The sequence below is a fragment of the Thermobia domestica genome, chromosome 5 (assembly GCF_964235325.1).
Source record: "Thermobia domestica chromosome 5, izTheDome1.hap1.1, whole genome shotgun sequence".
NCBI classification, from domain to species: domain Eukaryota; kingdom Metazoa; phylum Arthropoda; class Insecta; order Zygentoma; family Lepismatidae; genus Thermobia; species Thermobia domestica.
In genome coordinates, this window is record NC_137458.1 from 323154130 (window position 1) to 323170531 (window position 16402).

Sequence of the window (16402 nt, forward strand, 5' to 3'; positions counted from 1 at the left end):
CCTGACTGCACTCCTGACCATAAAAAATTACTATATGCGGATGATCTAAAAATTAATTCTGTGAACGATAACATAAAACTGCAGCAACGTCTAGATCATATTAGTAACTGGTGCTCTTCTAATCAACTTGGAGTCAACGCAAGCAAGTGCAAAGTGTTATCGTTCACTAGAAGCAAATCACCTTGTCACTTTGATTATGTAATTTAAATACGTAGTAAATAGACGTGATTTAGTTAAGGATCTTGGTGTTATGTTTGATGCTAAGTTAATGTTTGACAGTCATATCGTAAATATAACAAGTGAAGCATTCAAGCTATTACGATTCATAATTAGAACAGGAAAAAAAAATAAGAATTGTTCAACATTATAAAAGTTGTACAACGCATATGTTCGTTCAAAGTTAGAGTATGCGTCTACTATTTGGAATCCGTCTCAATTAAAAAATCGTAAGCAATTAGAAAGAATACAGGATTTTTTTTTTTTTTTTTTTTTGAAATTTCAAACCTACAAAGAAACTCACATTTATCCTACTCACGACACCTATAAAAACCATCCGTGAGAACTTTCGTCCTCCGACACTAGAACAAAGACGTCATATGATTGATTTGTTATTCATTCAGAAAGTAACTCAAACTATTTTGGACTGTTCTGACTTAGTTTCTTCATTGAATTTTCATGTTCCTTCATTAAAAACACGTAGAAACACTGGCCTCTACTACTGTAAAAAAAAAAAAAAAAAAAAAAAAAAAAAAAAAAAAAAAGAGAGAGAGAGAAAGAAAGAAAGAAAAGAAAAACTAATATATTGAAATCACCAAACTGGAGAACAACAGCTTTTTATTACAGAATGTGTATAAATAACAATGAATTGGACATATGTGATATGTCGCCTAAGAAATTTAGAAATCCCATTGTGAATATGTAATTAATGCAGTTCTCAACACTGTAATTGGACTATAGTCTGTTGTGTTGGCAATCCTATTCCAGGTCATCCTATTTAAAGGTTTCATCCCACCCACATGCCAACTTCTTTTCTTTATTCTCAAACAACGAAGAAAGCGAAAGTTTCTCTTTTGTACTTTTATGTTAATTATTCGATGTACACACATCCATAAGACTTAAAAAGTAATGGCTCTTGTACTTGTTCATTAGGCGTAAGACGAAAAGTTTCTTCATTTTCTGGTGAAAGAACAACCCTTCACAAACGGTCCTTTTAAGGACCAAAGAGGTAAGGAAACTACAGCGAATGGGTTTTCGGTTAGTGAGGTTTTCAGCTTTAGTTGATCCTCAAAAGAAGGACTTTTTTCTCTCTTGTCCAAGGAACAACGCAACGACAATGATGAGATGGAAACTTTTCTCGCTTTCTCTCTTTATCTTTGGTCGCAGTGTCTACTGAGGAAGGCGCTTTCGCACGTTTCGAAACGCTAATTAGGTGCTAATGACGGAAACTGAACGAAGAAAGCCTCAAAGCAAAGTAAAGAGAAAGATAAAGAAGGAAAGAAGGGGCTTATCTCTTATCCAACCGCCCGAAGGAGTCGAAGCCCCAACAACTTTCAATTGCTTTCTGCACACACAACGAACGAAAGCGTCGAGAGGGAAGAAAGAAAAAAAAAAACACTGCTTGGAGGCAGAAGAAACACAGACCAAAAGACAAGTTGATGAATCAAGAAAGAAAATAACGAAAGTTGGAAGGAAAACAAAACAATTAATGAGTTTTTCTTTTGTTTCTTCATCTATTGCTTTCTCTTTTTTTTCTAAAAGGTAGGTTCGTTTCGCGCAAAATGCAAATTCAACATTGAAAATTGTTTTCTTGTTACGAAGAAGGTTCTGGTGCAAAAATCATAAGCTTGGACAAATCTAAAGAATAAGGGTTGAATAAGGCACATTTTTTTAGCCGTTATACATTTATTTTTCAAAGAACAAATTTTGGAAAATTCTTGATGTTTTTAAATAGATGTAGGATATGTTTGAAGTAATGTACTTTAAAAAATACTATTATGCTTATTCTTTTCAGAAACACTACAATAGTATTTTTTTTTCAAAATAAATAAACTTTTCAGCCCATAGCCTCAAAATCACAGACTTCAGTAGTGCTTATTGTTTATTGCACTAATGCCATTTGTGTGAATTCTTGGTTAAGATGGCACAGTAGCTCAGTAACAGTGCAGTCTTAGAGTAGTGACTTAAACATCGGTTTCGGAAATTGGGAGTTCTGCGTTCGATTCCCGCTGAGTTAAATAAGAAAAATTTTAGTTTTTTTCTTATTAAACATAGGAGAAGGAAAATTCTCGTAAAATCTTTAAGCCGGTGAGTATTGCCGAGTGATCTGAGGCGTTAGGCGAATTATCGTGAGTTGAAACTCGTTGGAGGATTGAGTCCCTCTGTAGTAACAAGAGTGGAATTTCAACCATTCTCGATTTTTCCTTGTCTCTGTCGACTCTATAGTCCTGGTCGAAAGTGGTCGAAAGAGAAAATATGCCAGGAAATTAAAAAAAAAAAAGATTAGTAGAGCCCTTACCTCTGGTGCGTGGGGTCCCCGGTTCAATCCTCAGGAAGTAAGTTTTTGGAGGACAACATCGTGTTGATAGTTTGAGAACTCCCGTTACTTCGCACTTTCTCATTCCACCAATTCTTCCATCATCATTCACTTGCTTTAATTATCGTCCCTCTTAGCCTAACGGGCATAATCGTGGGACGTTAAACTGAAAGATTTCATTTTATTTTTTGTAAATTCTTGGCAAAGTTGTAGCTGTCAATGACCACAAATAACAAAGTTATAGATGCCAATTGTGATGAAGATTTAATAATTAGATAAATAAGTAAGTAAATTTGTTTGGTAGTGTAATATAAAAAAAGGATAATGAGACCCTTAACCCAATAATCATTTTATTACACAAAAGGAGTAAACCCAAAACAAACACCTTTCACACGTTCAGAACGTCACAATGAATTGGTAGCCAAGCATGGATATATTTTGTCATATCAAATGTGAGGCAAAGACTAAATTAAACTTACCCCATTTTGTACAATCGCGAGGCACTGAGTGTTTGGAAGTTAATCCTTCTTATATGGTCATTCTCACAACTTTTTTTTTCCAACTGAATATGACTCAGACATATGTTTTTGTCAAATCTTCAAAACACACAAATTTCACATAGACAAGACTTCTAAAATTATCGTATAAGCATTTGCCAATCATTTTTCCACTTACTGGTATTTCAGTTTCAAATATATTAAATTAATTAAAAAATAGAAGTTAAAGGAAAGAAATATTACACAATTACCATAAGTAACGAAATTGTAACTGTCAATGACAACATGTAACAAAGTTGTAGTTGCCAAGGACCGTAAATAACAAAGTTGTAGCTGCCAATGACTATAAACAATGAAGTTGTAGTTGCCAATGACCATACATAACAAAGTTGTAGTCTTAATCAAGAAAGGTAAATGACAAAGTTCTTACTTCTAATTCCCATAAGTAACAAAGATGTAGTTGCCAGTGGCCACAAATAAGAAAGTTGTAGATACTAATTCTCATAAATTGCAAGTTGTAGTTGCCACTGATTGTAAGTTACAAAGATTTAGCTATCAAAGATCATAAATAACAAAGTTGTATCTGTCAATGACCATACATAACAAAGTTGTGGCTATTAATTTCCAAAAGCAACAAAGTTTTAGCTGCTAATTCCCAGAAGTAACAAAGCTTTTGCTACAAATGACCCCTTATAACAAAGTTGTTGCTAATAAATCCCATAAATAACAAAGCTGTACTTCCCAATGATCCAGTGATCACAAATAGCAAAGTTGTAGATCATAATTCTCATAATTTACAAGCTTTGTTTTCAGTGATCATGTTACAAACGTTTAGCTTCAATGACCACAAATAACTAAGTTGTACCCGCTAATTCCCAGAACAACAAAGTTATAGCTTTCAATGAAGGTAAACGACATATTTCTTTCTCTAATTCCCATACGTAACAACCTGTAGTTGCCAATATCCACACATAAGTAAGTTGTACATGCTAATTCTCATAAATTATAAGCTGTAGTTGCCAGTGATTGTAAATTATAAAGATTTAGCTTCCAATGATCATAAATAACAAAGTTGTAGCTGCCGATGATCATACACCACAAAGTTGTAGCTGCTAATTCCTAGAAGCAACGCAGTTTTAGCTGTTAATTCTCGGAAGCAACAAAGTTTTAGCTATCAGTGATCATGGATAACAAAGTTATGCTAATAATTTCCATAAATAAGAAAGCCATAGCTCCCAATGACCACAAATAACCAAGTTGTGTATGCTAATTCTTATAAATTACAAACTATAGTCGTCAGTGATTATGTTGCAAAGGTTTTGCAGCCAATTACCATAAATAATGAACTTGTAGCTGCTAATTTCCAGAAGTAGCGAAGTTTTGGCTATTAGTGACCGTAAATGAAAGCGTCCTTACTACAAACCGCCATAGGTAAGGAAGCTGTAGTTGTCAATGACCACAAATAAGAAAGTTGTAGATACTAATTCTCATAAATTACAAGCCGTAGTTGCCAATCATTATAAATTACCAAGATTTAGCTGTCAATAACTATAAAAGAACAAAGTTGTAGCTGTCAATGACCATACATAAAATTGTAGCTGTTGGTTCTCAGAAGCAATAAAATTTTAGCTACTAATTATCAATAACAAAGTTTTAGCTATCAGTGACCGTAGATAACAAAGTTATTGCTAATAATTCCCATAAATAACAAAGCTCTACCTGCCAATGATCACAAATAACAAAGTTGCAAATGCTAATTTTCTCTCATAAATTACAAGCTGTAGTTATCAGTGATCATATGACAAAGGTTTAGTTGCCAATGGCCATAAATAATGAAGTTGAAGTTGCTAATTCCCACAAGTAACAAATTTGTAGTTATCAATGACCGTAAATGACAAAGTTCTTACTACTAATTACTACAAATAATAAACCTGTAGTTGTCAATGACCACAAATAAGAAAGTTGTAGATGGTAATTCTCATAAATTATAAACCGTAGTTGCCAGTAATTGTAAGTTATAAAGATTTAGCTGTCAATGATGATAAATAACTAAGCTTTAGCTGCTAATGACTATACATAACAAAGTTTAGCTGCTAATTTCCAGAAGCAACAAAGTTTGAACTGTTAATTCTCAGAAGTAACACAGTTTTAGCTATCAATGACCGCAGGTAACCAAGTTATTGCTAATAATTCCCATGACCAGTAGTTTCCAATGGCCACAAATAAAAAAATTGTAAATGCTAATTCTCAAAATTATAAACTCTAGTTGTCAGTGATCATAAGTTATAAAGTTTTAACTGCCAATGACCATAAATAACAAAGTTTTAGCTGAAAATGACAGTACATAACAAAGTTTTAATTGTCAGTAACCATACACAATAAAGTTGTGGCTGGCAGTGGCCATACCTAACACAGTTGTAGCTGGCAGTGGCCATACAAACAGTTGTAGCTGTCAATGACCATAAATACCAAACTTTTAGCTACTGATTCCCAGAAGTAACAAAGCTGTAGTTGCCAATGACCACAAATAACAAAGTCGATGCTAAATCTAATAAATTACAAGCTTTAGTTGCCAGTGATCTTAAGTTACAAAGCTGTAGCTGCCAATGACTGTAAATAACAAAGTTGTAGCTAAATAACAATGACCATAAATAAGAAAATTATAAATATTTGAGAACCGTGAACTCAAGACAATATTAATATTTGTAAGTAACAACATCTTCAATGATTGTAAGTAATCTTTGAGAAGCTTCTGCAAGATTTAAGGTAAAGCTAGCCTGACTTCTTGGAAACTTCTTTCATCGAGATAAATAACTGAAATCATGATCTAGATGTGAAATATAACTATCTTACAGTGTTTCTCTCAAATTTTGCATTACTCTTTGGTGTGAGATCTAAATACGTTGTATGTCTTCAAGAAAACAGTCTGTGTAGTTAACCCTCGGATATCCATGATACTTTTTAACTTTGGATTCCCAACAGGAGTACAGGTGTACCACAATACAAATTTTTGCCATTAGAAACATCTTTATTTGAGATATCGATAATGCTGGGTTGTGCTTTGTTAGGTTCTGTTGGTTTTGTTAGTGTAGGTTAGTTTAGGGTAAGTTTAGATAGGTTAGGTTAGCGAAACGGATATTTGTTTATACGCCATAGAACTGTATTAATTTCGTAATATTTTGTGCCACGAAAGGTTGCAATATTGGAACATGAATGCAATATTGCAATGATATATTGCAATAGGCTCTAATATTACCTGTTCTTTATTTTGCTCTTTACAATACAAAAACACAGCAATAAAGTATTTGAAACAAATATGGTAACATAGATACCCAAAGGGGACACAAATGTACCTCCAACGTAATTTTAGCCACATACGTATGCAGATCACTTTACTACATAATAATTATTGAGGAAATAAGTTTCCTTACAGTCCGGCCCACAATGGAAAGAACGCTAGTCAGCCTCGGGTGTCTGTGACATAAAATATACAGTAAAACATATGCATGGGGTACACTTATACCCCGCCCCCTTGGGTATACAAAGGTTAAGAACAAACATAATGCCATTAGAAAACAAATACGTTTGTACTGAGTTTGCGACATTGTATTACTGAGAAAGCTTTCACATATGAGCATAAATGTCCTTGTCATTCCTCACATTTGTACATGTCCCTTTCAGGGGCGTCATTTCAGACTTTGCTTGGGGGGGGGGGCAAGAGCACCACCGACATAAGACTTTCACGTTTTGTACTAGTATATTAATAGACAATCGATTAAAGTATATGTATTCCTCAAACTCTTGGGGGGGGCAATTGCCCCCTCCTGCCCTCCCTAAATGACGCCCCTGGTCCCTTTACAGACACAAGGTAAAAACGTCTTGATAAAAATCGGCAAAGGGTATCATAACGGGGAGATTTTTTTCAATATCTCGCACGTTTCAAAGATTTGAGCCTACTTCCGGTACTAGTTTCTAATTCATGTATGATCAGTGTTTTCTTTCTTCTTGCATGCAGTATGTAATAAGCAAATACATTACACACACAATTAGTTATAATGTCAGTGATATATGGTGTTCACTGGACAAAACACTCCAAACAATAAATGTTCATCTTAGACTGGAGAAATGGTTATCATTCGTTTTTCATTATTATTTGGCCATGAATCAAACACCGGAGAGATATACTAACTCCGTATACAAATGTGTGGTGTTGGGATGTATAACTCGTAGGATATGATGCTTTACTTTTTTAAAATTTCAATACTTCAGTAGAAATGATGGCCATTTAAAAAAATATTCAATTAGAACTGAACAAATCAACATAAAAATTGCAATCGATCAGTGAAAAAGGTGTCTTTCTAGAGCTTGTGGTTTCCGAGATATTGTCTAAAGAAGTGGCCATAAACATATAAACGTTCAGAAACATATCGTAAAACTTTGTGTATTTTTGTCTCATATATAAGGCTGTTAATAAAAAGGGTAGGGCTGTTAATACGAGGGTCATTCGGAAAGTAAAGAACGCTTTGCGCTAGCGCGTGCGCGTGTTCCCCCACCCCCGCTGCCGCTGGGTTATTGACCTGGGCATGCTTTAGTCTCAGTCTGGCACCAGCTGCGATCCGCTACGGTCCGTTATTGCTTCGCTGTGCGACTGTAAAATGTGCGATACAATTACTGATCCCGCCAACTGTGAGGTTCGTAGTGTGATAAGATTTTTTGAATGCAAGAAAAGTGCGTCCGATAGAAATTTATAGACAAATCACTGAGGTGTATGGAAATGTGATGAATGAAGCATCAGTTCGTAAGTGGTGCATTATGTTTAATGACGGACGGACGAATGTGCACGATGAGGAACGCTCGGGCCGGCCTTCTGTTGTGACTGACGAACTCAAAGGAAGAATTGAGCGGAAAATTCAAGAGGATAGGCGATTCACTATTGATGGGCTGCACGAATTCTTTCCTGAAATTTCAAGAACTGTCAGTGATGTACGAAATTGTCAGTGATGAACTTGGTTACAAAAAAATTAGTGCAAGGTGGGTGCCTCGACTGTTATCGGAGGAACACAAAACCAAGCGAATGGGAGCCGCATTGACTTTTCTCAGCCGTTACGATAAGGATGGCGATGAACTTTTTAATCGTATTGTTACTGGAGATGAGACGTGGATTTCGCACATCACTCCAGAAACAAAGCGCCAATCCATGGTTGAAAGACTTTTTGGGTGATGATGAACTTAAGAAAGCTGTTAGTGATTGGTTTAACAGTTTGGCGGCAACTGTGTATGCCGAAGGCATAGAAAAACTTGTACCACGGTATGACAAGTGTTTAAATTTACACGGCGACTATGTCGGAAAGTAACTTAAGTATCACATAGTATGTAACACAAATTTCGCCTTTGTATATCAGTTATTAAAGTGTTTATACAAAAACGTTCTTTACTTTCCGAATAATCCTCGTAAAAAGAGCGTCCGGAATCGAACTCCCACTACCAGTTTTATTATAAAATCCACTATAAAGTATTTGTACAAAAATACTATACAATCTGATCTCTATTTCAAAAGGTAAGGAAAAGGTAGTCTTTGACCGAGTGGTCGCAGACAGGATCTCCAACAGAGCCACGTAGCAGGCTAAGAGGAGTGGAATTAAGGAACCAATGCTCCGTAGCAAGCAGAGGCGGGTTAAGTGGCCAACAGAGCCCCGTAGCAGGCTAAGCGACTGAGGTTGGAATTCCCAGACAGAGCCACGTAGCAGGCTAAGCCAGGAGATAGGATAGGCGTAGTCCCGTAGCAGACTAGAGGCCTGAGGTTAGGTTACTCCAAGAGTCCCGTAGCAGACTAAAGGAGGGTCACCAGAAAACTGGTACTGAGCTGGATTCTTCTGTCAACTTCACATGGGATATTACAATATTTTTTTCTTAACCACAAACATTTTAATATATTGAATTTTAATATATAGAATATTTAATAATCGATATTTATTTAATATATTATGGAGAAATTATCATCAAGATTAAAGAAATATTTGACTGAGAACAAAGAATTTGACTCACAGAAGTCGGAGGTCAGTGATCTGAATTGAATATGGAATTGAAAACTCAGTGCTTATAGTAGAAGTTAAAATTACTCTTTTTTAATGTACAGAGTATATCTACGAAACATAGAAAGGACAGGTAATATGTTCAGAGGGTTAGAAACAAGAATGAACGTTGACAGTGAGGCTGAAGCTAGCCTATTGCATAAACTCCTTATCGTTATTCGAAGGTACAACCAAATAATGTGAAATTCTTTCTTCAACCAGGATTTTCACATGTTTTCGAACCCAAGCGTCTTTTTACTCACAAGGGAAGATCACGAACTGGCTCCGCTGAGATCCGAACGAAACCATTGTGTTTGCATTTGATATGTTATAACTAGACGAATCCCAAAGTTATGTGCGCCACCGGGCAGGATATCGTGAGTTAAAACATTTTTTGTAATGTAAGATCTATTAGCTGACCCACGGAAAACTCGACGAATACGTATCCCATCATTTTAAGGACAGGGTTTTTGCGGTAAATAAGTTTGACCCAGGATCTCCCTCAGGGTGCCAGATGGGATCCAACACAAAAGTTTCAAATGGCAAGGGGGGTAAAGTAGCACATTATTTGAAAGCTGTTATTAAACGAAAGAAGATGGAACAAGTCTCGACTCTCTACGACAACTCTATACAAAATGACAGCAGCGGGTCAAAACGTAAACAAAAACTTAGTTGCAAAGTCCATGATGACTCCTTAAATCAGAAATACTGAGACGAATGTGAAAATGGGAAAGCACATGTGGCATTATTTCGAAAGTACAAAGATTTAAAGTAAAAACGTCCGAGGGTACTCGTAGGGTCCCTGGGATTCAACTCAAAAGTTTCGAAAGCAAGGGGTGTTAAGTAGCGCATTGTTTGAAAGCTGTTGGGAAATTCAAGAAGATGAATTCACAATGACGAACTAATTTATGTCTGATACAAACAGGATAGAAAATAAAAGTGTGAATAACAAAGAAATAAGAAATAATCAAAATGGTACATAAATTAAAAAAAAATAGTAATCTCCGTTCAATGATACTTCCAATCGTCTCCTGCGGCAGTTAGAGCTGCCACCTGGTGACAACAACTTCGGTCTAGTCACTCGTAGATCTCTTTATTTCAACGGATCGAATGAATGAAGATGCAACATAATTGTCAGCATTTATATACAAAGTCATTTTTCACGAATGGATTTCATATTGGACTGTAGATGATACGTCTTTGACTTTTTGTGAATATCTACTACGGACTATAAACGTAAATACCACATTTCGCTTCTTCAGCTCCAGTGATTTGAGCTGTACATGCGTTTGATACATAGTGCGGCATTTTGAACTCAAGACGTCGCGTTTTCGAACATTTCGTATCTTCTCATCATTTACCCTTACTGCTCAACATTCATGCCAAATTTGGTTTTCCTAGCTTCGAAGTTCCTCTACTTTCGACATAGGTTTTACAAGCATGTCAAGTCAATAGCCAATGAAGGGCCAGTGATGCTACAAGACGCTCTGCGAAGAGTCTAAAGCATCGCTTACAACAAACAGGCCAACAAAAGGCAGATTGTATGAAAGCATGCGTTTCAAGTGCAAGCATAGAAAGCCAAGAGCGAAGCACGCACCTCGTACTGCAGGGAACCATTAAGAGGTCTCATCCCGACAAAATTAAAATACCACTAATTATACAGTAATTATGTGATATCTTCAAATAGGTAAAAGATAATTGAAATGTGGAACAAGAGCACCCTAGACAATATTATTTTGCGTGAGGTACGGTTATCACAAGTCACCTAGTGGCATTCCGTTATCAGCCGTTTAGAAACGCGAAAATAAATGCCGATTTTCAAAATGGCTCGAAATCGAAAGCAGGTAAGTGAGTTGTGATAACGGTATCTCATGTAAAATGATATTGCCTAGGGCGCTCTTGTTCCACATTTCGATTATCTTTTATCTATTTGAAGATATCACATAATTACTGTAAAATTAGCGGTATTTTAATTTCGCCGGGATGAAGACTCTTAAGTACTCTGGTTATTTGGAGAGTGGCCTGCAAACTTCAGGTGTTTGGTTGAATTGCTATAAAGATGGAAACTTGCATTTCATCATAGGTAGCAAACAACAAATCTGGGCTGACTTGGTACAGAATAACACCCAATGACGAGTGTTTGTTTCTAGTTCTATAAACTCTTGTATTTCTGAATCCATTAAGTTAGATACATTACGCTCGTATAAACAAACTTACAAGAACCTGCCAATAAAAATATTACGTCTCTCTTTATTGAAGTACTTACAAACAAGGAGATAAATATATTCAGTATAATACTAAATTTATAGTAGTAATAAGCAATAATATTACTTTAAAAGTATTGTTATTATTATTTCTTTTAAAGTTATAAACATTAAAAAAATTAAATACATATCAAATTTTAAATCGACATACAGTTTTAGAGAAACCTGTCTTAATTTGAAAATATTAGCTCCACAGAAAATTTCATAAATTAGGTTATCTGTAGATAACGTGTGTAGGTTGGTTTCCAACTTTCGTAACTTTCACAGAAGTAAAGTACATCCAAATTATAAACTAAATAGAAATATCACCAGATTGGCAGAGTTGCCAACCCAATACAAACTTGTGTTGTTCTAGTGGTATTACGACACATACCAATTCATTAAAAACATGGGAGATAAGGGCAAGAAAGAATTGTTCCTACTCTGCAATGAAATATTTGAAAGAGAAGAGTGACCAAAAGACTTCTTGAAGACGTCATGATACCGATGGCTAAGAAATCGAACCCAAAGAGATTTGAGAACAACTATTAGTCTCACATGTCACGCACACAAAAATTTTGCTTTGACTTCTAAACGGAAGGTTGTATGGAAGAACAAATGAAATGGTTGAGAAGGAACAGTTCCGGTTTAGGAGAGGTAAGGGCACAAGAGATGCAATTGGACTATTAAGAGCGATCGGTGAAAGTTTATAGAAAAGAAGAAAGAGGGGATTATTGTTGAAAGTTTTGAAGAAGATTGGTTGGAATGTAAAGACAGAAGACTCATAAGAAACATATATGAATAACAAGTGAGTGTAAAAATATGGAAGGAAATGATAGAGGAGAGTGCAATTGGAAGGGAAGCTCGGCAGAGATGCTGTCTCTCGCCTACATTATTTAATATTTATCTAGAAGAGATAGGTGGGGGAAAGCCTGCACAATGAAGATGACATTTTGAAGGAGGTAGAATGGTTAGGTGTTACGATTTGCAGACGATATGGCTCTTGTTGTGGAATCTGAAGACAAAATTAATAAGATGTTAGAAAACTTGAGGAAGGGTTAGGAAGAATATGGAATGAAAATAAATGTGCGAAAGATAAAAGTCACGGTGATTGAAATGAAGCGGTCTGTGTTAAATATAAAATAGAAGGGGATCGATACTTGGGTAGTATTATTAGTGATGATATGAAGTGTGAAGGTGAAATAAAAGCAAGGATAGGAATAGCGAAAGAAACTTTTATGGGGAAGAAAAATCTGTTTTGCGGGACCTCGAATAAAAAGTTTAGAAAAAGACTCATAAAATGCTTCTTGTGAAGTATTGTACTGTATGGGTCAGAAACATGGACTATATACAAAAATAATGAAAAGCGAGTGGAAGCTTTCGAAATGTGAGTATGGAGAAGAATGGAGAGAATTAGCTGTGTCTAGCAGAAAACGAATGAGAAAGTGTTAGAAATGGTGCGGGAGAAAACAATTTTAGATCTTATCAAGAAGAGGAAGAGTAACTTATTGAGACGTTGACAAAGAAGGAACTGTATTACGAGGGACATGCTAGAGGGTTTGGTGGCAGGAAAGAGAGGGAGGGGAAGAAGAATACTACAATTAATGGATGGTATTAATTCAGAAAAAAAGACGAAAAGATTAGTGGAAGACAGTGCAGTATAAAAGCTTTTCAGCTACGGCAAGTGACCTGCGAATAATTGCAGAATACCTATGAAAATAACGACAAATTAATTTCGCAAATATCCAATATTTGGAAGCCTCTATGACACTAATAAGATACGTGAGGCGAACGGGACATCAGAAGTACCTTAGTATGCAGTACTTTGATATGACGTATTTCAAAGAAATAGGGGACAAGTTACAAGGAATTGAAAAAAAAAAAACAACTTTTTTCAAAAGGTTTTATTTCTAACAAAATGTGACCGGGCTGAAGCTCATGTGGTACAGATCCCACATTAAGCTGCAGCTCCACGTCTCATATAGCTTTGCTGCTAAAAGGGACACTGTAGGGCTTTGTCATCTTACTTTCTAATCAGTATCTGGAGTGATTTGAGAAATCAAATTGCTGGAAACGATAGCATGTTCTCAACGTCCATTTAAACCAGACAACGTGATTGGATATAATATTTACCTAATCAGTTTTTCGAAATTAATTTAAAAAAATTCAATTTCACTTTAGTTCTTCGACATACTCTACTATTAATTTGCAATCATCATTAAAGAATTTCCATTGTGCATTGGAGTCATCTTAATGCATTATTAATGTTGTAGAGAGATCAAGACTCAAATATTTGTGAAATGATAACATCCTTAGTTTGCAACACTGAATCATAAATTTGGTATTATATAATATTTTATTTGAAAAGTAGATTTGAAATAAAAGTAATTGCCTGTCGTAATACTAATTGAGAAAATACAACTTTCTGTTGAGTTGCAACTCTGTCAATCTTGTGCTATTGCAGAGTATATCAAACAGTATCCCTCTGTTGTTATTTGCATCGTACACAACTTTTGGGCTTGTTTATTAATTTAAGTTACAAGAAAGTTTTATGATAATGGCTCACCCTATATATATATATATATATATATATATATACAAGGGCGGATCCAAGGGGGGCTACGGGGCTATAGCCCCCTCCCCCTTGACGCTGAGGTTTACACTGGATAAAATGGATTTCAACTCTACTTTACACTGGATAAAACGGCAAATTATGGTTTAGCCCCCCCTTGATCATATCCTAGATCCGCCACTGTATATATATATATATATATATATATATATATATATATATATATATATATATATATATATATGATGTTTTCAAAATGAAGATCGGGTTTTTAAGGCCTCACTACTATAAATAATACACCAAATGAAAGAGCAACTTAACTTGCATACCAACAAATAACTGAAAATTATTTTCGGGAGAGACATGTTCGCAGTTAGGCTGAGCCTCTAGCCACCCCATAGACGGACCTAAGCTGGAAAAAGATATTCTTGTGACATGGGTAACTGGATGAGTTGGCACAAAATGTGTACAATTGTTTCGGATTTGATATTGCTGCGATAAACCTTTGTTGTTGTATTAAAGTTATACAGTGAGACTTATCTATCAGCGGCGGATCTAGTCCGAAGCCGGGGGTGGGGAGGTGGGTTGGACCTCCCGGTTTTTGGGTGACAAAAATAATTTTAGCTAATACAGTATTTATATATTTTTAAAAGTTTATAATGAACATATGATATACATATCATAATCTGAGTTCCAGCTGTCTCCCCAGTTGTTACCTTTTAGATCCGCCACTGTTATCTATATGTTGAGATTTAGAATATCCTGTTTTTTCAATTTTTATTTTCATTTTCAATGTTAGGAGAATAAGATTTTATATATATATATAAACATCATATCTAATACAGGTGACCCCTCTCTTTTTGTTTCTCCTCTTCTAACCCATCTCTCCCTCCCCCCTGCGGTTCTTCACTCAATGCTATCTGTCTGTCAGACCACCAACCGATAGCGGGAGATCATACTGAGAACGCCTCGGGGGACACCACAAACCTCTCCGCCCCCTTTCGCTGTTTACTCCCACCATGAAAATCTCGCAGACATAACGTACCTGCCCATTATGGTCTAGGCAGAAAACAGACCTCAAAAATTCAAGTAAGTAATATTCTACAAAAGATTAGGCTCTCTCTTCGTATTTTTACAAGAACAATATTATGTTATTTCTTGTTATTAGTTATTTTGTAGTACTTCAGTTATATTTGTTTGGTTTTTTTTTAAAAAAAAAAAAGAATCTAAATATAATAAAAGAAGGAATTCGTGCTTGCGTGGAAAGTTAGTAGCACGCTAGCCCACAGTTAAACAACGCAAGAACTTCCTGCACTAACATCAGCGCAAGCAGAAACAAGTAGAAAAACGGATCACGATATTGTTTTGTTTTATCCACTGTACACTGCTAAAAAAGAAAAAGAAAGAAAAAGACACAAAAGTGACAGTTTGTCCTCGATGCTGCTGCATCAAGACGCAATTGTAAAGTTTTTTTTTTTTTTGTGTGTGTGTGTGTAACTTACCTTTTTATCCTGGTGTGGCGCTGTGTTACCGAGGCGATGCTCTTTTATTTTTTTTTTTTTCGTTTCCGTGAATGATCCGCCCACAAAACGACAACGTCATACAACACCTTCTAATCCAAGAGGTTTCGTCTTCCAGGATGGGTTTGGCGTAGATATCTCGCAAACAAAATATCACTTCACTTTAAAAAAAAAAAAATAATAATAAATAATAATAAACACTTATTTTGTTAACAAGAATGAACACTTGATATTTGGTGATAGCGCATCGCGAAATTTGTTTATTGGTTAATTTTTTCTTTGTTAACACAAGGAATAAACGCACCAGCGAGGCAGTCTCGACTCCCGCATGAGATGCTTTGCCCTGTTCGGCTTCTCTCCTCGTGAACGGTCCGGGCGAAACAGCGTTCACTGTCTACGGTCTTTGCATGCTAAGCTGCCCCAAACCTTCTCTTTATGCAAAACTATGAATGAGATACGGTTCGGGCCTAACATTAGCAATGGTAATGAGAGAGACTTGAATTGTGATGGTCATGCAATTGTATTAATATTTCATTCTTATATCGATCCTTGTAACTACCTGATGCGAAGCATACAGAGCAGGCTGCAAGAGAAGAGAACGAAAAAAAAAATATATGTACGAGAGAGGGATGATGATAAAAAAAACACACACACACACAGAAAAAAACAGGAATAAAAATGATGGGAAAAGGGATTCGAGAATAATACTATGCATGCGTTGGTGTGCATAACGAAGATACCGCTTAAAGAGAATCTCTCATCGTTGAAGAAAGGAAATTTTTTAGTGGGGGGTGTTACCAATTCAATGTAAGGGTGGGGTTAAATTTTTTAAAAAATTTTCCCCTCTATCTATCTATATTTATACCCCCTTCTCTCTTATAGATCACACTACTCTACCCCCAGAGTGTGGGGCTATACTAGCCTCGGGAAAGAGTTTTACGATAAGTATATTTACATATGTATGTA

General features: G+C 35.8%; 1 long non-coding RNA gene across 1 annotated transcript in view; it reads right to left on the bottom strand.

The window, feature by feature from the left end:
* The window catches only part of LOC145686828 (uncharacterized), a 429047-nt gene extending 413186 nt beyond the window's left edge, over positions 1–15861 (bottom strand). Inside the window, exon 1 of the long non-coding RNA XR_014131653.1 lies at positions 15419–15861. This is a non-coding gene — a long non-coding RNA (uncharacterized LOC145686828). The remainder of the gene's footprint in view (positions 1–15418) is intronic.
* Positions 15862–16402: the final 541 nt, after the last annotated feature.